Source organism: Lepisma saccharinum, chromosome 15, assembly GCF_977018435.1.
Source record: "Lepisma saccharinum chromosome 15, izLepSacc3.1, whole genome shotgun sequence".
Classification (NCBI taxonomy): Eukaryota; Metazoa; Arthropoda; class Insecta; order Zygentoma; family Lepismatidae; genus Lepisma; species Lepisma saccharinum.
Window position 1 is genome coordinate 5525472 of NC_139243.1, and position 26453 is coordinate 5551924.

General features: G+C 39.5%; 1 protein-coding gene across 5 annotated transcripts in view; it reads right to left on the bottom strand.

Moving 5' to 3' along the window:
- Positions 1-26453, bottom strand: part of LOC145999543 (sodium/calcium exchanger Calx-like) — a 173475-nt gene that overhangs the window by 78728 nt on the left and 68294 nt on the right. For 4 of the 5 annotated variants that reach the window (XM_083136538.1, XM_083136540.1, XM_083136536.1 and 1 more), the window contains exon 2: positions 24374-24432. The exons of the other annotated variant lie outside the window; for it this stretch is intronic. The gene's annotated coding sequence lies outside the window, so the exon portion shown is untranslated. The remainder of the gene's footprint in view (positions 1-24373; positions 24433-26453) is intronic. 5 annotated transcript variants of the gene reach the window in all.

Sequence of the window (26453 nt, forward strand, 5' to 3'; positions counted from 1 at the left end):
TTGCATGGTAATACTCATGGATCCCACTGTACTCCTACATTTTCGCAAGCATTGTCAACGCAAGGTTTCGTTCGGTATTCACCGGCGATAAGAGGAAAAATCCTTTCTGGCCAGTGCTGGTAAGAAATCAAAGCAGCTGAGCGTGGAGTATCCCAAGTGCCGCATCCAAATGTGAATTTCTCGAGTAAGGACTGGAAGAGTGAAGCAACTTGCAACCCGAGCTGGCAACTAGCTGGAAATATGACCTCTCGTTCGGTATTCCGACTGCGATAGCAGGAAATCCTATCTCTATACAGTGGCGGTGAGCGATCAAATATCTTACGATCGTTGCATTCCCGAATGTTGACGAACGGACACCATGGTAAATTTAGTTGAGCAGCAAACTATTATCATTAACAAATTTATTGAAGTGTAAATATTTTGATTAATGGGAATTTTTCAATGTCCTAAATGGAACATTTCAATATAAATCAGCACTTACGAAATTAAGGAAACTAAAAGATTCCATTAAATCCAGTCGTTGTTAATTAATTTAAACCAGATTTTATATTTTGACAACCAGCCTAGACTTAATCGCACTATACTCTCTATGATTATGCCATAATTCATTTCTTGATATTGCATTTTAAGGGTACATATTAATTAATGCATAAAGTTAAAAAAAAAATATTTAAAAAAAACGAATTTACCGGGCCACGGGCTCAAGAAGGTTGAGAACCACTGATGTGGGGTAGTTGAGTTGGTGTTTTGAGTCAACTTTATGCACAGTAAGGCTAATCGGGACTGGCCCTACAGTTTAAAGTGGGATCAGAACCACTATGTGCCTCAACCGGGTATCGAACCCGGAACCCCTTGATTACAAGGAGACGACGCTACCACTACGCCATCGGGGAGGCCTGATGTAGGGGGTAGTACGGGGGTACCATCAGAAAGGGTCTCACCCCTTACACCCCTATATGAAATCTAATATTTATGCATGTTTTTATGCTATTATTTGATCGTGCCTATTTTAAGATCGTGCACATACAACCGCAATGAATTCATCAGCCAACCGGCTTCCGTGGCATGGATGTTTGTGAGTGTCCATTCATCAATTTCATCATATCATCACTCATCCCCATCTTCGCAAATTAGCCAAAAGTGGCACAAAAGGCGAAGTGAAATAAAGCAAGTCAATCAATCAAGCATTCATCAGCCATCAACACACAAATCAAACTATTTCATCTTGATTTCAGATTGTGTTCGTTTCCATTTTTCAAGTTATAATGCTATGTGCGAGTATCGAGTATTTCTGTCACTGCATGAATTGCTTAAAAACAATGAATGAAAACATATCTTTCCTTATTGCTTGCATATGACAGAATGCTAAAGAAATATATGAAGGTGTTCATTAGATAGATATTAGATATTTACGAATACTGGAGTAGACAGCTTTCAATTCTTGCAGCTCTGATTGCGCGAAACAAACAGTATAAACATGGTGATGGATAATTTGTTTGATAATACTTACACGTACGTTGATGAATTGCCATCCAAGCAAATTGTCCATCACCACATTTTTTCTTTGTTTTAGCCAATGAGAGACTCAAGAGTTGGAACAAAACGCCAGACAAGCATCTGGCAACCTCTTCACCAGAGGTAAGGGCCCATTGCTTAAAAACATGTTGGATGCAAGACGAAAAATTAACAAAAATAGTCGTGGACAAATTATCGAGCAATACTTGTGCATCCCACTGTACATACAATTAATAGACATCAATGTCTTGGTAAGTGTGAGTTTGCTGGGTCATTAGAAGTTTCTAAGTTCACAACAAGAGATTACAGAAAATCGGTTTCCAGTTAATGTTTACAACACACTTTTGCTTGTCTTATGTGATCAGGAGATTAGAGGAGTTTGGCCCAGGTTTTGCTTTAAAAATGTGTCGGATGTTAAAATACGTATGTCACTTACTAGGAGCAAAAAATTATAACCGCTCATGATTTTTTTCTGAACACGCCACCGTCCTGTTGTCCTCATTGTCAATGCCATTTCACAGCACACTTTGTAATTAAGAGGGTTAAGGGTTCGAATCCCGGCGAGCGTACATAGTAGCACGGATCCGACTTTAAACAAAGTTCAATCCTGTTTGCCCAATTTGTATTTGAAGTGGACCTAAGGTTAGTAAACACACGAGAAAAAGTACAATGCTTATTTTTTTTTAAAAAAATATATTATTTTCACTTTTCTTCCTCTTTAAGCTAATCGCGACGACGAGAATGAACGATGAAAGGATTCACACAAAAAAACGACCAGAACTTGGAACTCGAAACCTTCCGTCACAAGATCCTGTATCGATCACTCAACGTGTATGGCCACCGGGACGACTATAACGCTCTATCCATCTCATCTCCTTCAAATTTCGCTTGGTTACACATTCGATTTGCAGCTTTCCGTCAGGAAATGTTCTCCACTTTCTTTTCCTTCAATCTCCACTTCGACACGTTCTTCAAGTAAAGACCACCACTAAAGCAGAAATTGGATTTCTGAGGAACAGAATGGTTGTATTGTAAATCAGTCAGTATTTCATATCCTTCGACCATTTGGAACCAAAACTAGGTACTAATCGACACACACACACAAAAACTAGTATCTCCACATCCTGTCTACAGATAATGGAAGAACAGCATATGTTGAACATCCGTTAAATAAAGATAGTATTATTATATTCCGTGTGTATGGCACGTTTCGTTGTCATTTCGTTGACTCACACCGCCTACTTTTTTTTTAGCGATTTCTAGCCATAGGTGCTGTGTTCTGGAACACTAGTGCCACCTACTGAATCATTCAAAACTACTCCATTGTTGTGTTGAGTTGTTATGGGAACAAGTCATGTTTGACTGTATCAATAATTCATCATAAAAACTAAAATTCTCCTTTTTAACCACGTTATTCGGTGTAGAGAATAGAAACACTCCATTTAATTAGTAATTGATTATTAATGTTGAGTACTTACTCCAATTCGTTTAATCGATCGACCTGCCATCTGACGGTGAGTTCTCAATTATATACTTTGTGAACCGCCAATAGGCTCGAGTGTTTCGTCCAGAATAATCCACATCTTTGAGGTTACATATACAGTTTGACTGCCTGCAAAAATTGTGCCAAAAAATTGACGCATGACTATTTGCAATTAAAAATCGATAAACTGAACAATTGGTGCCGTGATGTTAGCGAACGTGCTCGTAACGAACACGTGCTCTTAGCGAAAACAGTTACGGAAGGATTTGCAGGTGCGTGCTGTTAGCGAACACGCAAACTTGTCCTGTCTTATTTGTCCTTGAATCTGGTCAGCATGCAAGTGTTGCCCGTGATTAGCCAACTTGCGTGGAGAAACACCTCTGTGGCTTTTGCCTCTTGACCTGACCTGACTCACCCCTGATCATTCTTCAATCGGGTCTTCCTTATCGCACAACAGTTTTGCTACCTTGTGTTCTGACGTGAGACGAGGAATACCTACGAGGTTAGGTTAGGTTCCATTAGCATAAATACAATAAAAAAATATTATTTAGGCTAAGAGAACTAAACATAGCTAGCCTAACATAACAACGTAGGCATTTAGCCATGTTCCAAATTAGGCAGGTAGAACTTGGGAGTCTCTAGCGGTAAAAGGAAGAAGACTTACATGAACATCGACACCCGGATGAAAACAGCTTTGGAACAACTGAAATTTGATGACAACATTTACAAATGTCTTAGGAAGTTGTCCTCTGTACAAAAAGTAACCTAGGTTGATTAACATTTGCATTTCCTATGTAAAATTTGTTTTTTTAAGGAAGATGAAATATATCAATATTTTAACAAAAACTTTCATGTAGGTAACCTAAATTGTTGAGGATCCTTCATTTAGCTAATTTCAAACACAAAATGATCATAAGATATCACTAGCAACACTTGCATGTTGACCACTTTCAAGGACAAACAAGACAGGGCAAGTTTGTGTGTTCGCTAACAGCAAGCACATGCAAATCCTTTCCTTCCGGTGTTCGCTACGACCACGGAATCGAACAATTTGCTAGGAGAGTGCTTGTATTCGAAAACGTCAGGAAGTGGTAAAGTGCATACAACTAAGAATAATATAAGTTATATTAAAGAATGAATGTGTATTGCATTTTAGTGAATGTAAAGTCAACACCCAATTCTTACAGGTAGGCGCGAAAACACGAACTTATATATTGCATGAGTACTACAATTGCTGATAAATGATATTGGTTCTCTCTTTCATGCTCGATTTTAGTATTTACTGTGAAGTTACATGTAATAACAGTAAAATCAAATGATGTCAACGTTTGTCGTCTGGTACGAGGATTGGTAGATGTTTAAGTTCAAAGTTCACGTTGTCTGGATATCGCTGAGCTCTTTTCCCCCAGAAAACAAGTGTTGTGGTGGTTTCACCGAAAATATATCTGGCATGCGGGCAGCAAGAAGATACACTACCGCCATGATCCGGCAGGTTACGTTGTCCAATATATCTATCAGTTTTCAAATCTTCTGCATAAAACATGCATTTAGTGAGCAAACAACGTAAGAAATCTCGAACAACTGAGTCTAACTTGGCAGAATATTTGAAAAGTACAAATTCACAGCACAGATAAACGTATTATAAACGTAATACGTTTATCTGTGGTCACAGTATACTATAAACGTGTAAAGAAGTGATTATGTTGGGTTCATGAAGAAAAATTCATTTACTAATATTCTTGATTACAGATAATCTTTGGAGGTATATAGTTCATATTTTAAAACATGAGAACAATGTACATAATATGCTGAAAAACCGATATGCAATCCAAGTTTTAAAGCCAAATTGTTCCATTTTTAAAATGCAAGCTTGTTTCTATCAAGATAAACGTTCTAAACTGCTAGAAGGTTAGCAAGTACGCATGAAAACCATTATGAATTCTATTTTTCCCAAATTTGATTCTAGATGTTGTAGATATATGAAAAGCTTCGACTTTACGCATCTCAAATCAATTGCGCCTATAGGCAGAAGTACGGCATGTTTTCGTCAAAATTTCGATGTGACCTGATTTTAGTGGGGATAAAAACAAACCGACAGTGCCTCGAAGGAGTTGGCGAGCGATCCTATATGGAGAGTAAACACAATAGACTCGCTTCCGCAAATCTCCTCGCGCTGCGTAAAGATTATTATAGCTCACTGTCTAACAACCTCCCAACTGGAAGACTGACTTGGCTTGTGATGGACGTCATATTGCGAGCGCTTGGGGATACGAGCAGTGTTGCCAACCTGACACTGAAGAATGTGACTATGATATGAAAATTCCCATCTTCAGATTGGCCGTTTTTAAAGTAAAGAATTTGTACTTCTAAAAAAAATGTATCATTTAATAAGAAGAAAAATGACTACTACTTGAAATGACGCTGTTGTTAAAAGAAATAAGAAAAATTGCCCCTTCTCTTTAACGTAAATCGTACTCTCTTGAAAAAATTCACACTACGAGAAAATACCTACATTTTCCAAGAAACTTTTCTTTCTCTCCTGGCCCAAGATAAATTTCCCTCACGACCTGCCACTCCTGAATTTGAGCACAGAAATGAAGGAAGAGTCTCCTCGACGCATATTTGTACAGTCTGTAGTCAATCAGGGTAGACAAGCACATGAAGCAAATATACGCTCTGTGTGGGCGGGGCAAAGGATTCAATGTTGACCCTTGGAACTCTGAGATCTTGCGAATAGGAATATTTCTTGTAGCTACTATCGTTCATACCATGCGCGTTAACACGAATGAAGGCACCACTTTAAATTAGCACATCACAAGAAGTGCAATACAGGAAATGACAGTTGAGAAAATTCCCACCTGATTTCGATCACCCCGAATCGAATCAGAGTCTCCTGACTAAATGAAGTGTATATTTTTCTCACATAGATTCAAATTGATCACACCGATCTTCGTGGCGGAGTGGGTAGCACAGAGCGCTACGACACAAGCAGCCCCATGTTCGATTCTCGGCCTGGGTGAGTTACCCTTCATTAATTTCATCATATCATGTCATTCTCATTGTCGCGATTTATCAAATGTGGCAGAAAAGTGACGCTAAAGAAAAAAAATTACATCAAATTGATCACGGATGTTAATTCTACGGTGTTATGTAAAAGGCACATAAGTCACAAACCGTGGTTTTCTGTTCCTTTCACAAGTCACATTGAATCAATTAGGTATAGAAATTATAATTAGTATCGGGTAAGAATACAGATTCTAAACAGTGATGATCCATATATGTAGAGTGGGATCCATGAGTATTACCGTGCAAATTGTCCATCACCATGTTCGAGCACTTTATTTGACCTAATAAGAGCTTCAAGAATTAAAAGAAAACTCAAAAACAAGCTGTTGACAACTTTTGCACCAGCATACATAAAAATGCATTGCTTAAGAACACACAGGATGTAAGAGAAAAGTTAATGAAAATAGTCGTGGACAATTTGCAACGTAATACTCATGGATCCCATTGCACATCATGTCTGTAATATTTGCTATTACAAGAATCTGTCTGATGTAAAATTGCTTTCTTGACTTAAAGTGTTTTTACGCGAGGAGCCTAGAATTATCTTCCTTAAAAACACTTCTGTATTTTCATGTATTATTACTTTCCAATTTCGTTTTCCAAAGTCCTACTATCTCTTTTAGAAATATGTGCGTTTGCCTTTTTATGGAATTATGGTGCCTAATTGAAATGCTTAATGTCCATGTTGAGAGATGATCACAATTTTATAAGAAATGTTCTTGGCTTTTTGAGAAGAGCGGGTCTCTTAACAGTTAGTCTATACATGTACTTCTTGTCCTGTGCAGGTCCCTTTTACAACCTTGCACTGTTAACTTTTCACAAAGGTCTCTTTACACCCATTTTCTAACTTTAAAATAAGGGTCTTAGATAAGAGGATTCTTCTTCTTCGTATACTTAGAATGGTGCAAAATGGTCCATGTGCCAAGCAATTTTGATTACATTGTAAGGCGCACTATTTTTTCTTTCGGGTTTTGGATGTTCAACATTTAGGTGTGCCTTGGATTTGATGGCGTCTTGGTCCGAGTATATACAGGGTGTATCATAAGTAATACGCAAACTGACACAGTTGAAAGTACACGATAATAGAAGCAAAACAGTCTCGGTAAGCATGGGTCTGCAAAACGAGCCGTTTTCGATATAATTGCGAATGTGTGGTTACATGCCGCCACTGACTAAATTCTTTGCAAACGTCGTCCTAGTTGGTAAAATGTACTCTTCGTTGCTGTAAGGTTCCATTTTGACTTCGCAGTACAGCACAACTGACTTGACTCCCACAGTACGATTAGACTGGGTACTGATTGTATCCCATACAACGCCAACTCTCGGAAATGTTCTGTCTTGTAAACAAAGAGCAAACCTCGGAACGCGCAAAGAGTAAAGCACTCGGTGTTTACAAAATGCAATCAGCGACGGCTTCTAACCACACATTCGCACACGTTATTACCATTTTACCAACTAGGATGACATTTACAAACAATGAAGTCCGTGGCGGCTTGTAATCACACATTCGCAACTATCTCGAAAACGATTCGTTTGCAGACCCATGTTTACTGAGACTTTTTTGCTTCTATTATCGTGTACTTTCAACTGTGTCAGTTTGCACTATTATTAAATGTAGCTATGTATAGAATCTCCATGTATTTTCTTTTTTTGTACTTTTATTTGTATTTTACGTACGAAAATAAAGACGAAAAGAAGGACGATAAAAAGGCGGGGGAACCGTTTAAATCCAGGAAACTGACGTCCTGGTTTATTTAAAGGTACCAGGACATTAAGAGCATACCCTCGAAAGTACGCGGGTGGAGGCGGGCTACTTCGGGAGGTTCCCCCTTTAGATGTGTCTCAAAAGGTATTATTTTATACTCACTCAATATGTTCTGCACTACTGTCTTCTTCATGTTCTAATTAAGTATTGTATCATGATTCATTCCATGAACTAGTGTATCTTGTATATCAATTAAATTCAGAAGGAAAAGCTTTGTAATGAGATGTAGTGAAAATGTGATCCAATGAAATGTATGATAAAGTTATGAATGTATACATTCTAAAGGTCAATAAATATACATCCTGCATGTGTAATATAGTAGTGTAATGTGCTGTTATTGTTCAATTGGTAATGTAAATGGCAGTACTGTGAACGGCAAATGTAACAATAATGTACATATAATACTACGGTATTGTTCTAATAAAGTATCGGTATTACCTTAAATTGGAAGTATTTTCTTTCTCAAAGGCCGAAGCAATAATTAAGGTGCGCCTTGACGTTTTGGATTCGAAAAATTACGGCAATTAATTAATTAATTCGAGCGATCATGTGATCACCGCGATGAACTTGAATAACACTATGCGTAGGCAAAATTACGCTTTGTATTACGAATTGCGTTGATCCTTACGAAGATGGGCAAGGCCGTGGCTGAGGACGATAGCGATCGATCCAAGAACCAGCGACTACGCACGCAGACGCACGTGCGTTATAAAGTGTGGATGGGGGTTGGGCTGAATGGAAAATGGACCAGCTGGTGATGAAGCCGCGGCAATGCGGCACGCACTGATACGCAATGGAAAACGATCCTCTTCTTCTGTTCAAGTTACAGATAGACTCCAAATTGTATACTGACGCACCCTGCTGCTTGCTGCACTAAATACCTAACTGGAAATGCTTTTTTTTTACATTCCTATAGAGAGACCTCCCCGATGGGGCAGTGATAATATCGAAGTCATGTAATCAAGGGGTCCCGGGTTTGCTTCACGGTGGAAATACACAGCGGTTCGGACCCCATTTTAAAATGTAGGTCCAGTCTCGATTAGCCTACATGTATAAAAAGTGAACTTAAACGAACTCAAACTCCATCTCATTAGGGTTCGCGACGATGATTGATTTGGTTTATTTTACTTCGCTCTTCTGCCACTTTTGGCTAATCGCGAAGATGAGGATGAGTGATGATACCATGAAATTGATGAAGAGACACTCACAAAGAACACTTATACCCAGGCCGGGATTCGAATCCGGGACCTAAAACTATGCTGTCTGTGGGGACTCAAATCCAGCGGCGGCTCAAAGGGTGGAGCTACCGTGCCATGGCACTACCCTCAGAAGAAACGCATACCTCGCCAAGTATTGTTAAATGAAAACATTCATAGTTTACAGACAAGGAGATTCGAATCTTGCAATCGGTCAAGCTGACGTGACGACCGCCCCAACCTCCTCACTGCATCGCCAGCTGTTTCGTTCGTACCCTCGCGAGGCAACAGTCCGTGCCGCCCAAGAGCTGGCCTAACCAAGTTGACACACGTGCAGAGGGTTGAAGAAGTCTCAACGAGGAACATTTCCACCATGAGCCGGGAACAAAGTGGCAGGGGGCGGGGTTAGCCCATAAGAAACCGTGCCCATCTTCGCCTGGCACGGCGAGGGAATTTTCGCAGTGTTGACACAGTTGACACCTTCAGAGAAAAGTCGCTAAATACGACTGATTTATAAGACCCGTTGGGGAAGTAATTTCTGCCTACTTTGGAGAAACGAACCTAGTATTTTTCCAAAGTTAAATGAACATTTTTGATAATAGATGCACGAAGAGGGTCATCCAGACTTTTTTAAAAATATAAAAGTAAAAAATCCTATGATGATGCGAGTTTCCTTTGGCATTTCGACAATTTCTTTTCATAACATACGTGTGCATGGCGGAGGAAAAGATGATATGATTTGTTTTTCCTTACCTCTTCTAATTGTTATATTTTTAGGGAAGTGTCCTGTAGTGTATAAAGATAGGTTAGTGAGTGAAGATGAATCGGATTAGTGCGTTATTAATTAAACACACGTTGTTTTCCACGTTACCAAACGAGGATAAACCTCTTGGCCACTGGCGCAACCTCAAGGAGGGGGCGGGGGGGGGGGCATTGCGAAGGGTTTTTTTTTCGATTTCTTGATCACGTTGGCACTACCCATCATAGTTGCCGCCGGCCGCCACTGCTCAAATCTCTTTACGTAGGTTAAAAGCTGTGGCTGTAAAGGGACACTCGGCACAAACAAGGACAACCAGTGGCGGCGATTGTGCTCTAAAACTGGGGATGGGGCAAGGACAGTTTACTTTCCCTTGGTAGATAAGGTTTAGCATAGTCAGTGCAAGGGCAAAAGTGGAAAAAATGTTGGCGAGGGCAGCTGAACCCCCACGGCCATCCATAACCGCCGCCACTGAGGACAACTTACCGGCCGTGGGTCAAGACGCCAAAGCCTCGTTACCCTGCAAGAATCGGTTACCGGCTACTACGTGGAAGTGTGGTTGACTTTTCGGGGCCTTACCCCTTACACACCCTGACCTGAAGAATAATTTATGACAATCCACGCAACAATACCCATGCTGCTTACGCTTTGTTGTCCAGCTACGACAAAAAACTCCGAGTATCTTGGAGCAGCGTGCAAAGATTAGAAGAGTGTCACGCGAGAGTTCGTTGTCGTCAGATTAGTAAAGTCCTGTTTCGCCAGGCCTCACTTGCGTTTTTCTGCTTCTCACGAAATTTGATGCCCATCTATATCGTGGCGGGTCCTCGGCACGCACCAGTCCTTGGAGAAGGAGACAAAGGTTCCATCTGATTCGCTTTTGGAGTCAAAAGGTTACGGGGTCAACTTGAAATCCAGCCAAAAACGGAGTGCGAAGGGTCAGTCACTTTCATTCTATCCTTAAGATATCATATGTAACATTAGGGGTAAGATTTCGTTCAAATATGAAGTCTTCCTTGTCTCTTGGGGAGGGGCTGTCCTCCTCCTAGCAGCGTCACTGTTTCATAATGCCAGGCTTTTACAGAATTTTGCATCATTACTTCCGAGGTGTTAAACCCATACCTGTAATGTTCTTTACATATGCTCTTACATCCAGTATTCTTAAATATAGTGTGTTTCAAAAGTCACGGAACCGTAATGCAACGAATCAAAAATAGTTAAGACACAACAAGTGGAAATTATAAAAACGTTAACCTCAAAGTTGGAGACCTTACAGCTAGGCAAGGAGAATAGGAATGAAGAGATGGAAACTCTACCAAAGAAGATGTGTGTAAGAACATCTAGCTCCTCACATTCTTCCAGTTCCGAATCCCCCGAACATTCTGAACCATGCCAAAGGAAGAAACGAAGAAGGAGTGGCAGAATAAGACGAAGTAGAGAACCTCTACGGAAAAAAATGGTAGAAGATAATTCCTACTTAAACTATTCATCCAATCGAATTCTCCGAATGTCTGACGTCAATTCCCTTACCAAGTCCTCGCTAATGGTTGGTAAAGCCAAGGCTTGGTTTATGGCAAACGAAAAGAGATGGAAAACGTTTGGACATTTCCGCTCTGCATTTAGAAAGCAATACGCATCACCTGAAGCAAAACAGAGGGAAATGGATACCCTTAGGAATAAACATTATAGCAAAGGTGCAAGGTTATCATTGGAGGAATATTGCTGGGAGGTATATGCAGCATACTGCAATAAATATTGCACCACAGACCTAGCAAGGGCTTAGGTCCTACTAACCCTAAGAAGCCATTGAGAAGTCCGATAAAAGGGTTATAACCAGCCTAACATAAAGCCCTAAAGGCAGAAGGTGTGTGTCAGTAATTTTTGGCGACCGTGACAGGACGTTGAGAGCAGCAACAATGATAAGCATAGTTGTGAGTGACGTGGTCTAGACTTTTGTAAGGCTACGAGACATTCGCCTGGTTGCCGAAAGGCTGATGGTTCAGGGGACGTTGGGTAATATCTTGCTTCAATCTTCGGATTGGCTGGTGTACTTGTGCTCCATTTGGCAGATATTCCACAAACCCAACTCTGAATAAGGCGTTCTCCTGCATCATCAAAAAGACCAGGGTTATAAACTTCGGTACAACTAATAGGTTTAGGCCTGCAAGTTGTATCGGGTGAATTGTCTGTTTGAAAAGTGTTCGTATATCATCGGAAGTTTAAATAAATCTTCGAATAAAAGATTTTCATGATCTTTCATTTCAAACTTGAAGGTAACCTGAAGGCTGATCAAAGCACGAAAAGTATTTTTTACCCTGAAACTTTTGTAGAGCTTCTTGAAGTCGCGGCATATTCTTTAATACTTTTGATTACCTGCATCTTTCGACAAAATTCTGGATTGCTTGAGCAATTAATTTCTAGAATTTTGAATAAGGAGTAAACTGGCATTGACATCTCTCACGGTTCTCATGTCATGCAAGCGTTCAAAGTTGCGGCTGTGTGACTTTTGAAACACACTATACAATGGAACACCGAAAAACTGCAGAGGACATCAAAGCGAACTACTTTTCCTTTTGACGACGGTCCTTCGATCACCCTGGAAATTGACATAATTATTTCAAGTTAAAAAAGCAGAAAGCTTGATAGCTATTATTGTTAATGACGTAAATATGAAGTTTAGTTACATTGTGTAAGGGAATAACCGAAATACAAACTGCTATGTATCGAAAAAACTGAGTGCAAAATATAAATAATAATAAATGTGGAATAAAACTGGTTTAGTTTTATTAGATTATAATACTTATTATTGTATAATATTATTCATAATCACGCCAATAATTATTGTTCTAGTATTAAAGTTTTTTCAAGGCTTAACCCCCCCCATGTACGAGACTGTGACTGAAATATTTTATCCCACGTAGGAAGGCGCATTTTTACAACCACTGCTTGAAGAGCAAGTAAATGACGTCATTATAAAAGAAAATGCCTGTTACATACAGAGGTTTAACTAAGGACTGGACTGGAATCCAAAACAAAGTTATCTTGACCGGACAGAAACTCGCGCATTCCATTTTAGGTAAGTGATAACATACATGTCGAGTAGCCTGTGCTAATCCTACGCCAGATGCGAGGGAATTTTAATGATTTAGGTCAACGACTGCGCGAGGTTAAAACAAAAAAGGGTAGTTTGCGCATGGATCTTTATTTCCTCTGTGGCCAGTTTAGGAAACAGGAGTCGAGGGATTAGCTTGCTAATTAATGGCAGAAGCGCAAGGAAGCATTTCTCTCACGCTTTCTTCACGGGATCTGGAATGGGGGGGGGGGGGGAATAGACATTACCTGCTAGGCAACGGTTAATTTGGCCAGCTTTTCCTTTTGAAGGGAGAGCACAGAGCTCTAGTACCAGACCGGATATTAGTGTCGCTTGATCGTTGCACGCTTTGAATCCAACTCCTGACATGGCCACTGCACACTTTAAGTTTTCATCTATACCAGTGGCTATGAAACTGACTTGTACGGCAAATAAATACTACAGATGCTGACTGAAGTAAACTTACTTCTAACGGAGAATACCGGACAGAAATACATGGAATATGTGAGGAAGATACTTCTCAACAATGAGCATTCTAAAACACTAGCAAAACCACTGAAAACCTACACCACAGCAGCATTCGAGATATATTTACATAACTTACTGTCTGAAAATCGCATATCAGTGTCATTTTTGTTTTTATTTAGCGTCGCTTTTCCTCCACTTTTGGCTAATTGTGACGACGAGTCTTTATATGATGAAATTAATGAAGGGACACAAATAACTCCCAAGCCGGGATTCAAATCCGGGATCGTCTTAGCACGCTGAGCTAACCCCTCCGCCATGAAGGTCGTCTGTATACGTACTACGTACAGTGGGATCCATGAGTACTACGGTGCAAATTGTCCATCACCATGCTCTTGCACTTTATTTGACCCAATAAGAGCTGCAAGAATTAAAAGAAAACTCAAAACAAGCTGTTGACAACTTTGCACCAGCATACATAAAAATGTATCGCTTAAAAACACATAGGATGCAAGAGAAAAATTAATGAAAATAGTCGTGGACAATTTGCACGGTAATACTCATGGATCCCACTGTACATTAGAAAGAAATATGGATGATAATTTTGTTCATTAGGCTTAAAATAAATTTAAAACTCTTTATGTTCATAAAACTAAACTGCTTAGTCATTTCAGGTGTTGTGTATAGATTTATTTAACAAAAAAACATTATTAGACAAATATATTTTTTGTTGAATTCCAAGCTTTTTTTCGAATAGTGGAGTGGACATATTTACATTCCCCGTTTTCAATTCTTTCGTTTTTATTATCGCTGGTTAATTCGCGATGCAAAGTAATCCAGTAAATAAATGAAGCAAAACCTGTCATGTATTTCAAATTTGCATGTACAAGTCTCTCTCGTTGAACTGAGACCCAGACAATCCTCTGAAGCTTGTCTGAGAAGTGCTACAAATGTAAGCTTCTTTTAGCCTAAGCCTTGCTTAAATACGCTTATGTTCTCTTGCTCTTCAACCTCAGAGGGAAGTGGAATCTTTCCCCCGAAACGTGCATCCGATTGCAGTGCCTCCTGGCGGACGGTTCTAAACGAACGTATCCGTAATTTCGAGCCTTCACAGCGCATTATAGAGCGCACACTAACAAAACATATAGTGGTCCATTTCCAAATTACCCCTTCAGACACTTTCTTATGTTTATGACCACCTATAATGTACGTGAAACTTCTTTATCTCAAACTATAGTCGAGCTAGCCCTTCGAGATACTGCGATGTTAATAAAGAGTGATGACTTCAAAATATTGATTTTATGTTTTCTATAAATACTTGTATTTGAATGAGCTGTGTCCTCACTATTTCCGCATTCGCTGTCACTGTGTACTAGTGACACAATGAAACTATGCCAAAATATGGAAGACAGAGCTGAAAGTGTATTCAAGGCTAAAGTATTTCTCACTACGAAGGGTTGTTGGCATTTCTACTTGTACCGAGAAATCTTTCGTGATTTTGTCATTAGCCGAAAGATAATATTCTTAGAGAGCCTACGAATAACGTTTGCCAACAAAATTTACGAGCATCTCTTTCATTTAGTGTAGGTTTGATGTTCTATCTTGCATGAATGTACTTATAGATTTTATTTTTTATTATATAACCTTACCATGCCATTACGGATTCAATGTGGTCAAAATAACTTGCTTCCATATTTAACCTAAATTGGCATCTCAGTCTCCACTGACGGTGTAAATATCAGGAATTGTAAAACCAAGTAATGCATTCCTTCCTACTATTACACCCACTTTATGTATCGTGTTTCGACATGTAGACAATCGATCTGGAAACACACAAAAAAGTCATTTATTTGTGTATAACTTCCAGAACTGACATCAAGATGGCGTTGTGAACGGACGTTACGAAACGAAAGCTTAACGTATGGTAATGATTTCACACCTCAGTATCTTTCCATGAAAATCAAGCGTGTACTTGTGCATCTCATAAACCCACATGCGGCGTATCCAAGAGAATTATTGCCAACAAGAAATTGAAATATTTCTGAAACTAATAATGCTAGACTAACGGGATTTAGAATTTTTGTTGAGGAAACGTATGAAGTTTCGGTAGATCTCCAAATGGTGGCCCGACAAATATCAAGACGATACCAAGTGTGTGGCGTAACAGATTAACAAGAGTCAATTATTCTGTATCGAAGGTCACGTAAATCTAGTTTTTTTGTTTTTTTTTTGGTATTCGGTATTATATTTTTTGTGATATAGGTTGAATACACTCACACATTTGAAAGACAAAGATACTCTAATCCGAGATCAAAATTCAGCAAACCAAAAACAACATTCGGATTTCCGTTGCACTGTGAAAATCACCATTCTAGTCCATATACTAGGTCATTCAAATATGACCGGGACTGATTTTTTTCAAACAACCTGCCATGCGTAGCAGTTATGCGTCCTTGGGAGAATAGAGCCACAACCCCCACCCTCCCTCCCGCGCAGGTTATACCCTGTCCCAGCTATCTGTGGAGCGGACGAACGAGAACAAGTTTCTGCGCAAGTAGTGACGCGAGACGGCTCCACCAATGAACAGTGAGATGAACGGGATTGCATAATGGAGAGGGGAGGCGACTGAAGTTAACCGATTTCCCTGCTTCGCATTGGCTTTTCCCACCCAATTTCCTTCCTCCTTCTCTGCCGCTATATGCGCGACCCTGCTCCACAGTTAGATGGGACAGGATATAGAGTGATGACCGAACAGAAGGTGCCGCGGAACGTGGACCAACGCATTGTGATGAAATTTCTCGTTGGAAAAAGAGTCCAGCCATCTGAAATTTTGCAGAGACTCAAACAACAGTATGGGGAAGAGTGTCTCCCACGAACCTGTGTTTGAGTGGTGTAAATACTTCAGAGAGGGAAGAGAGCGCGTGGAGAATGAACCTCATGATTAGGGGGCGGATTTATATGCACTAAAAAATGCCAAAATTTGCACTTACAATATGCACTAAAATTTTTCAAAACAACCTATTTTAAGGTTCTGTACGCCTTACATGGGAAGTAAATGTATCAGTAACTAAATGAACGCAACTATAGAAATGAAAGTGTGATAAATTGTGCTATTTAGTATCACCAAAAAAAGACTAATTTACAAATGTTTTTAGTATAATGTAACAAAATGATTATATAATTATTATATTGTCTGGAGGCTTGCTTGCAATATTGCAATCATAGTAATATACGTATCTTGTTGGAAACACTATGCTCTTTTCGTTGCATTAAACAATATCTTATTCTTTTACATTAGGATTTCAATATACTAGACGTTATTTATAAAGGTTTTCAGGTAACAGACTGTTGCGATTGTCAGAAAATAAGTCTTTGCATTTTGAAAATGTTCTTTCCATTTAACAAGATGCCACTGGACAGTATTTGTTCATTTCATTTCTTGTGTTGATATCCTGATGTAAAATGGATTTTTTTGTATTCAGAATTTTCAAATAAATAAATAAAGTTCAGTTTAGGCAAATCCTGGACAGGTTCCCCTGCAACATCGAAATCACTCATGTCAGGAACTGCAAACCTGGGTTTCTGGAAACTATTGCTAACTGCTTCTCCAATTCAGCTTTCTCAACTTCTCCTGGTACTATTTTCTTTTGAACAATATCAAAAGGAAATTGGATGGACAAAGAAAGAAAAAAAATCTAATCTTTGTCTGTTCAAAACCATCAACGAAATTTTACCATATTTTTAATACTTCATTTAAGATTCAGATTAACTGAATTTTTATTCAAATTAACAACACAATCATAAATTGCACATGGTACAACTACAGACATACAACAATGGTCTGGATGGCCTAATGCGGTGATTCAACACTCCGAATGTGAATCCATCACCTTAACCGTCAATTTAAATGAAGCAATGCTGGATTTCTACATTTAACGTGCGGTTCTGGTGTCGATAGAGTTTGCACAGAGATAAATGTATTATAGGCAGGTATTGAACTCGGGCAGCAAACCATCTGCACTATGAATCCGTGATTCGCACCTACCGTAACATGGGGGTCTAACAAACACTATTTGTCGCGCGAGATTTAATAGAAAATAATGCACAACTATAGACCACAGAATAATAAAAGCATATTTTTTTAAAAAAAAATTGTGTTGCAGGTTATATGAGATATATAATTCTTATTTTGTACTAAATAACAGAATAATCCTTTACTAGATTATACAGCAGCATTGTCCGAAAAAAATAACATAACTTTATAAAAATCACAGTGTCCAGAACTACGCAGGCAACAAATGTTTTCTGTTGCCAACACTGAAAGCTCTGTTTGATCATGGTAAATTTGCATTTCGGTAATTTTCCATATAAGCTGCCAAAAACTACTCTAAATGCCTGAAATGTATTACATGTTTAGAACTGTTACTTCGTCTCTCGTTCGGCCTTTATTGTCACTTCTGCATTGCACACAGACACACACTCAGATTTATCAAAATGTCACATTAACAGATAATCCTCAAACAATGCGACCCCAGTGTTTTCGTTGGAATTTGGAAATGTGACTGTCATCTCTGAAAGGTCGTTGCTTCTCTATCTTCGCAACCAGACCACCTGCAATGGTATTTAAATGCTGACGGGAAAATGAAGCAGACAAACATGAAACAAACAATTACATGAAAATTACTCCCAATATATGCAGATTATATGCACATTAAGCGAAAATATGCACTAACCTCCCAAATATGCAAATATATATGCACTATAAAAGTTTGCCAGAGTAATCCACATAAAGTGAAATGGATAAATCCGTTGGGAGCATATGAATTTTCCTTAAGGAAAAAAAATGCAAATATGCAAAACTCCGCCCCCTACTCATGATTGTCGGCCGCGAACATCCGTCACCCAGATCCAAGAAAGCGCGGAGGACCCGTTTGGTAGGAAAAGTGATGGCAACGTTTTTTTTAGACTCGCAGGGAGTATCCATGTATACTTTCTTACAGATGCCAGAACAGTCACTGCAGCTTATTACTCAGAACTCTTGACAACAGAAGTGAATGAAAAGATCCGATCCAAGCGGAAGAAAGCGGGTGGCCTTCCTTCAAGACAATGAACGGCATCATACAGCCAAAACAACTATGGCAACCCTAAACAAATTGAAATGGGACCTTCTGCCACACTCGCCATACAGTCTCGATTTGGCCCCAAGTGACTTCTTTCTACCTGTTTGGAAGGCTTAAATCACACTTGGAAGTCATGCGGTTTGCGGATAATGACGCCGTCATCGGCAGTGTTCGGGAATGGATACGAAGCCAACCTAAACGGTTTTATGAAAAGGGCATTAAGATGCTTCCAGAACGTTGGAAAAAATGTATGGACTCTGGAGGGGAGTACTTTGTAGGATGACATGTGCAAATAAGTATTTGGCAATAAAGGATTTGCTATTAAAAAAAAACACAAAAAAAACAGTCCCGGTCATATTTGAATGAGTTCTGTTACAAAAAAAAAATCATAATTGGTTTAGAGATATTTCAACTGCTATTGGTAGTAATTCGACCGGACACGCTGTTTACTTAACGTCATTCCTTGTAAACCAGTGATCGTTCGCTGCCCGCGATAGGTCCACCTGTACGTATTCAACCTTGTACCATGTGATCACGATCAATCTAAACTTCTAACTGACGAAACGTCCACGAGTAAGAACCGAACGCGGGGCAACTTGTTAATCAGTTTGCAACAATCAACAAGTGGAGACGACGAGAAAAGCTAATTTAAATCTCCAATTCGCCCGCCCAGAGCTAAAGTAATTTGCGAAATGGACTGCGCGAAGCAGAACTATCGGACGCGACCCTGCAAAATGTCCACCGCAGCAGTCGATATCGTTCCAGGTCGAGATCCAGTCGCAAGAGAGAGATAATCCTGTTAACTGCCTCCGTAAAGGCGGACTTTACTGAATAATGCATGATCATCATCCATGCTCCATAAACCCACGTTAAGACAGCACCGCCTCCCCCTCCTTTAACGAAAATGCGATCTCAAATGGATGTCGTGTTGTTTCATATAGCTGCCGCGCTTGGCGTATACATATTAAAACGTTGTTACAAGTCGGGGTTACGGCCTTTATGCGTGCGAAGTTCTGCCTCTATTAAAGACGCCTGATTTATGTGTGGAATATGCAAGGAAGCGTGGGTCCCGGTTTGAAATAGCAATGCTTGTTCAATTGCTTTCCAATGTTACTCTGATCGAAGAACGTGCTTTATCAAGGATTCAACTTCTGGAGTTGTGGTAGCTATGCTTGAGAATTTAACAGCTTCCCTTTTCGCGCGACAAAGTTTAAAAAATTCAACTCTGTCTGGGATTATATCCGCACTTACAGTAAGTACAAAGTTATCCTTCTTACCACTTTACACCGTTGTTCGTTTAGTGCACTTCAAACTTCATTTAAAAGTTCACTTCATGCATAGGCAGGCTACTATCGGAACTAGATCTACAATTCAAAGCACAGTACAATTAGATCTACCAGAAAATGAACCAGAACCATGACGTTACGCCAATATTTGTAAAATGTAACCTAACTACCCAAAAAATGAAGTGAAAATATTGAAAAAAGAGTTAAGCTGAATTCAGTTAATTAATAAGTTGAATTATCTCTTGCCTTGCGCTGTTTTCTGCTGCACACCACTAATTTATTTTATTCTACTCGTGTAAAATAAATAATTTACTGTTTCCATAGTATTTTTAAGTGTTTTGTAAATGTTTCAAAAACTATTGGAAGAACATACCTAAAATTACCAAAAAGTAAGAGTTGTTGTTGTTGAGTTGGTGCTGTAAGTCCACTTTATGCACAGTAAGGCTAATCAGGACTGGACCTACAGTTTAAAGTGGGATCCGAACCACTATGTGCCTCCACTGGCTATCGAACCCGGGAACGCCCCCCAAAAAGTATGTTTTCAAAATACCGTTCACACAGTTTGGAAACACATTTATTGTAAACACCCAACTACGTGGGCACAAAGTCGCATTCCCCAATCTTTCTCTCCTTACTTGTTTTGGGTAAAGCGACTTTGTGCTCACCCTGCATATGTTTTGATGAATTCGAACATCGACTTCGTCGACCTCTGTGACGGAATGGTTAGCACAGTGTGCTATGAAGCCAGAGATCCTGGGTATGAGTGTTCCTTGTGAGCGTCCCTTCGTCAATTTCATCATATCATCTCCCATCCTCATCGTCGCGATTAACGAAAATGTCAGAAAAGCGACGCAAAATAAATAAAAATAACCTGATTCAATCAATCAAGCGAACATCAACCAATGACACATCATTAGGAATTCTTATCAGCAGGGATAGGATTTTTATGACTTAAAAAATCACCAAAATATGGAAAATAAAATATGCTCTTATGACCTAAAATATTACAAAATATGCACTATACTTTCAAAAATATGCCCTTATAACTGGACTGTTTCAAACGTCAATATCTAAATGCGGACATATTTTCACATACGTACTATTTTTAGTTCACTTTAAGGGGCCTGAGTTGCAATCCACAATCAATACTTTCTCTAAATTTTCAAATAAAAATGAAAAAGATTTTGCTACGGTCCAATAAAAACAAAAAACAACTGAGTAAACATGGACGTAAGAACGAATTCACTTCGAAAATGACTATATTTCTTGAAAATGCAAAAATTTGCTGAATATGACCGAAAATCCATCAAAATATGCTATATCACGCAAAAATGGCAAAATATGACCTTAAAAAGCACATTCATTTAATTAGTTTATGAATTTCTATATATTTAGGGAACACATCACCCATACCAAAAAAAAAATATACTGTCATGAAAATCCTACCCCTATTCATGAGTTTAGTGCACAACGATTATGATTATAGGATTGGGAAGACGATGTTGCACGAAGAGGGGGATTTCACAATCAGGATTATAAAAGGTGAAATGGAGCAAACATTCTGAAATCGAATCCCATTCAATGCGATTAGTGTGTCTACCCCAACTTTAGTGACGACAGAAACTCGAGACTATACTACAAACAATAACTCCCTTGGCGGGGGAAGAAGGTTAAATGGCATCGTAACCCACCCACTTAGAAGCTGGCAGGAACGCACGGAAGACAATCGAGTATTTGTCTTGCAGTAGGAATAGACGCAAACGTAAATACGCACGCAACCGCCCACCGAAGACGACACTCGTATGACGTCAGCAAGCACAATACGCCCCTGTCGACAACCAACGAGATTATTCTGCAAATGTAGCAAACTCATATTTTTAAAAAATCCCTTTATCTAAAAATAATCCCCTTTAAAGATTGGCTGAAATAAAAATTTTGGGTGCGTCAGCATTATACGAGGCCCAGCCATCAACATCTGTCTCTGAGATGTAGGTTAAAAGCTGAGACTGTAAAGGGGGTCTGAGCACATATGTAGACAAGACACAGGACATCACACAGCCATACAGAGGATTATACTGGTCGTAGGTCCAGACACCAGAGTATCGTTAGCCTGCAAGAGTGGAAGTAAGATTGACATTTGGGTGCCCTCTCCAAACACTCTTACACGCTCCCTTCAAAGAGTAGCTCTGTAAATTCATAAATAACCCGTGGCTCTACAGCCCGTAAGGGCTTTGGCCTATCTCCCGACTGCCAGTCTCCCTCCCACAATCCTACCTAGAGGTGTGGGAGATCTTCAACCGGTAATGGGGTGACGTGGGGTCAGCACGTCGAACCCACAGCCGTTGTAGGAGATATCCGTGACTGGGTTACGCTACTCACTCGTATATCCCAAATTGCCTCACGATGGTGGGTTACACAGGCCGAGAACCCAGAGACTGAACCCTTTCCGTCCCGCAGTCGGAGCCCAAAGCACAGCGCCTTGGACCGCACGGCCACAGAGGAGAACTCTCTAAATTCATACTGGCAGAGTAAAAGTCAAAGTTTCTACAAATAAAGTTTGTTTTACGTCACCATGATCGCCGACGAGAATCGAAACCGGAAGCCCTTGGTTACGAGGAGGATACCATTAACCACTGCATTATAGCGAAGATCACATAGAAAACATGCATTGATTGTGTTTAAGAACTGTTCCACATAGCCGAAAATGTATATTAAGGACGTTTGAGCCCGGAAAATACGTGAAAAGAGGATTAAACACATGGCTGTTTAACATTTAGCATGCCTGAAGCGAGGAGAGTAACACGTGACACGCTGGCAGTATGGTATATATTCGGCAGGCGTACAGGTTCGCTGTTAGTAGTGTCTCCGGCGTCAGAATGCAAAAAAACGGCCGATCTATCCGTTTAATTGAGATAAATTGTGATGGCACGGCACCTTGGTACCAGCATCTCTGAAACGGCGATGGCACGGCACTTTGGTACGTACCAGGATCTCTGAAACGGCGCTGCGTTTAGCTGCTCTCGTGCCGCTGTTGTGAGCACGTATCGAAAGTGGTGCAACGATGGGGAAAACAACACGTCGTCCAGCCGTGTGTCGACAGTGGCTCGTTGATGCCAGAGGCCAACGGAGGCTGTCGCGCGACCGCAGGACCACAGTGCAAGAAATCGCCCACAGGTACAACAGTGGCGACCAGGACAATGTTTCGCAGCACACGGTTCATCGAACACTGATGCGCATAGGACTGTGGACATAATGTAATAGCTCATTACGTAGGTGGTCATAATGTAATGGCTCATCGGTGGATAATATGCTGGTAGTCAGCAGCTTATCTAGCGTTTTTCCTCAATTCTTGAAGCTCTCATTGCATAATACAAAGTGAAGGACAATTTGCTTGGGAATACTTATGCATCTACATTGTTGATTAATTGATTTGGTTTATTTTTTACTTTGCTTTTCTGCGACTTTTGGCTATAATCGACAAGATGAGGATGAGTGTCTACATGAAGGGACACTCACAAAGAACAGCCATGCCCAAGACGGGATCCGAACCCGGGACCCCTGGCGGCGTAGGTCGCTGTGATAACCACTCAGCCACGTAGGTCTGCATACTGTGCATTGTTGTTCGTACTTGTGGGTATGGGTGTTCCATAGGCGTGGTTTCGTCCGTTCTCTTGGGGGGGGGGGAGGACTAAATGCTATTTATCCTTTACGAAAATCATCGTGGCCATCTCCTTGGGAAACAGGTGATCCCTACATCATCTTATCAAAATGAAAATGGAATTGTGTTTATGTCGAGTGTTTATTTTATGAAAGAAATAAATACACTATTATAGATGACTGCACATTTCTTCTTTAGGATAAAGAAAGTATAATTTTAGTGTGTTATTACTGGATAATCTAGTGTTCATGGTAATGAACAAATTATAATGCTGCAAGTAAAAGTACTGAGAAGCTGTTCGATTAGTTCTGTGGGGGAAAAAACTAAGTTATTACACAAATTACATAATTGTCTTCTATAAGTGCTCTCGTTTGTTCTTCTTCATAAATTCCTTAAGAATTCTTTGCGATCACCTACAATTTCCCTTTCTAAGTTGAATAGTGTTGTTGACCTCATCCATGTTTTCAGACGTTTCATTGCAGAAAAAATCGTTCAGCTGTCTAACTTTTTGTGCATTTTAAACTTTCCTTAATTATTTTGTGCCGCATGCGTTCGGGGGGGGGGGGGTATCCTTCCCCCTAGCCTCTACCTAACTACGCCCATGGGGTTTTCTTTCGCAAATTTACCCTTTATCTGGCAAGACTGATTCTGCAAGTCTCGCGACCTTCCAGACCTGACGTTTTGGCTCAGTTCTCAAAAACCTCCCACCGTTTAAGCGCCACAGTTTATCTTACCAGCGTTTCCGCGGTCGCTGTACACTGTGCCAAAACGCATTCTCAAAGCAATCAAGGATAAATAGCTTTCATCCTTCCCAACTGCCCGAGTGACAGATTCGCTTTTGTCTGCCCCTTGCACACGAACAAGGAAATTGGAAAGGTAAAGAATCTTCCTTCTCTTTCTTCTTTCCTATTGTGCAAGGTGTGTGCAAGGACGAAACACGATCGCTTTTAGAAGAAGCAACACTTGTTACTTACCAGACTGTAATCTATGAGAAACTCCTGGACACAAATTCTTCTTCTGGTTATGACGTAATTTGAAAAGAAGTAGAAAAAGATTGTCTTTAATTCATCCAGTTCCTCAATACAGCAACGTTATTTTGTTCAAAATTTAAAGGCTAAAACTTTTATGTTGCATACATCATCAAATTGTTAACCTAGCTTGCCCGAAGGGGGCTGTCAGGCTCACCTCCTCTATTTTTGAACTGAACATTTTTGTAAAAAATTGAAAATAAATTACATTGTCCCCTAGGGTTTTCCCAATATTTATGTATTACTTTTGTTCATAAAAACATACATCTAATATAAATAGGGGGCAAAATGCACTAGATGGGACTATTAGACGCCATCTTTGAATGCGTGTCATTAGACATTCATGCCAGTGAGAGTGTAGCACAATTGGTTGGTAATGATGGTAATTTTCGCAATTCTTAAATTAATAAAACAGCTGCACATTTGGAAACAAAAAAGCATTAAGAAAAACTATTATCATTTTTGTGAGTTTTACAGAATGATAAAACATATGTGTAATACTCATGCAATAGTTGGTTATTATTTCTTAATAATGATTGAGACTTTTGAAACTATTATAATTAGTAAACAACTGCACATGTATAATCAACAAAGGAAGCAGTGGTTCAATAACAAATTGTTTCTTGAATTTTAGTAATAAATAGTGTGGGCCTGTGACCCCTCCTCCCCCTCATTCAACAACTCCCCCCCAAGTACATCTCCTTTAATAACCATTTTAAAAGCTTTAAATTACAGTAAAACTTCGTTAGTCCGGACCCCGATAAGCTGGACTTCGCTTAATCCGAAGAGGCAAAAGGCCGAAAAAAAAACAGAATGCAAGGTTTAAAATGTGGCTAGAAGTCACATTGTATGTAAAGCATTGCTTTACATTTTACTGTACTGTATAGTGTATTTAGGCCTGTGCCCTTTAAATACACCATAATAAACGTGTTTTGTTGCTATAAACGGAGTTTTAATGCACTTTCTACTGTTCTTTTAGGTTATTTCAGTTAATCCGGACTTTCGTTAAACCGGTCAACTTATCCCCCCATTAGTCCGGATTAACGAGGTTTTACTGTATTTTAAGAAAATAAGAAAACTGCATTAGCGACAATTTTCGTGTGTCTCTGGTTTACATTTTTTACAATAAAATATAAGTTTTCAGGTTACTGACAATCAGAGCGTACGCTGCCCTACTTTTGAATCATCCTGTTTCAGACGCAGGTCATCGACAAAACAGTTTTGGCCTGTCTGGCAATGTAGAACCTGTGATAAACTAATCAGTCACGTGGTGTTCCGTTGCTCACACAACTTTTTCGACCACGGTCTCGTCTCAACATACTTCTTTGTGATTGGGAATTTTCGTGTTCGAAGCGCTCACAATTTGGGGCAAAACAACAGTTCCACTTAGGAGTTGATTGATTGAGTTGGTGTTTTTTAAGTCCACTTTGTGCACAGTAAGGCTAATCGAGACTGGGCCTACAGTTTAAAGTGGGATCCCAACCACTATGTGCCTTTACCGGGTATCGAAGTTCCAATTAGGATTTTCCAAGAATAATTTATTTATTTATGCTTTGCACTTCTACAGAGGATTGAACCTCCAATTACAGAAGGCGTACACTGTGTTTGATTAATACAATAGAAATTACATGGAAATATACAAACACATATTCATTCATTCACGTACAATACATATAACATACAACATACGTAACACATGAGATATATATACTGTATACACTTATCTACATACATTTAGGCGAGAGGTTTATACGTAATTCACAAGTATTGCACACTGTAAATGTATATTAAACAATCTATATTCTATCCGAGTTTCGTTTTCTATAGCACTGAATCTATTATTCTTTTATATCTGTCAAATGGAAGTGAAAAATCTACACTTGTTTGCAACAAGTATATTGTAACTGTGACACATTCTATTCATTGGTGAGTTTCTATATTTCTGAGTTTTTGAAATTTTAGAAGTTAGAATATTTCTATTACGCAGATTATTTTTTCTTATATTGAATTGTATTTGACCGAGAAA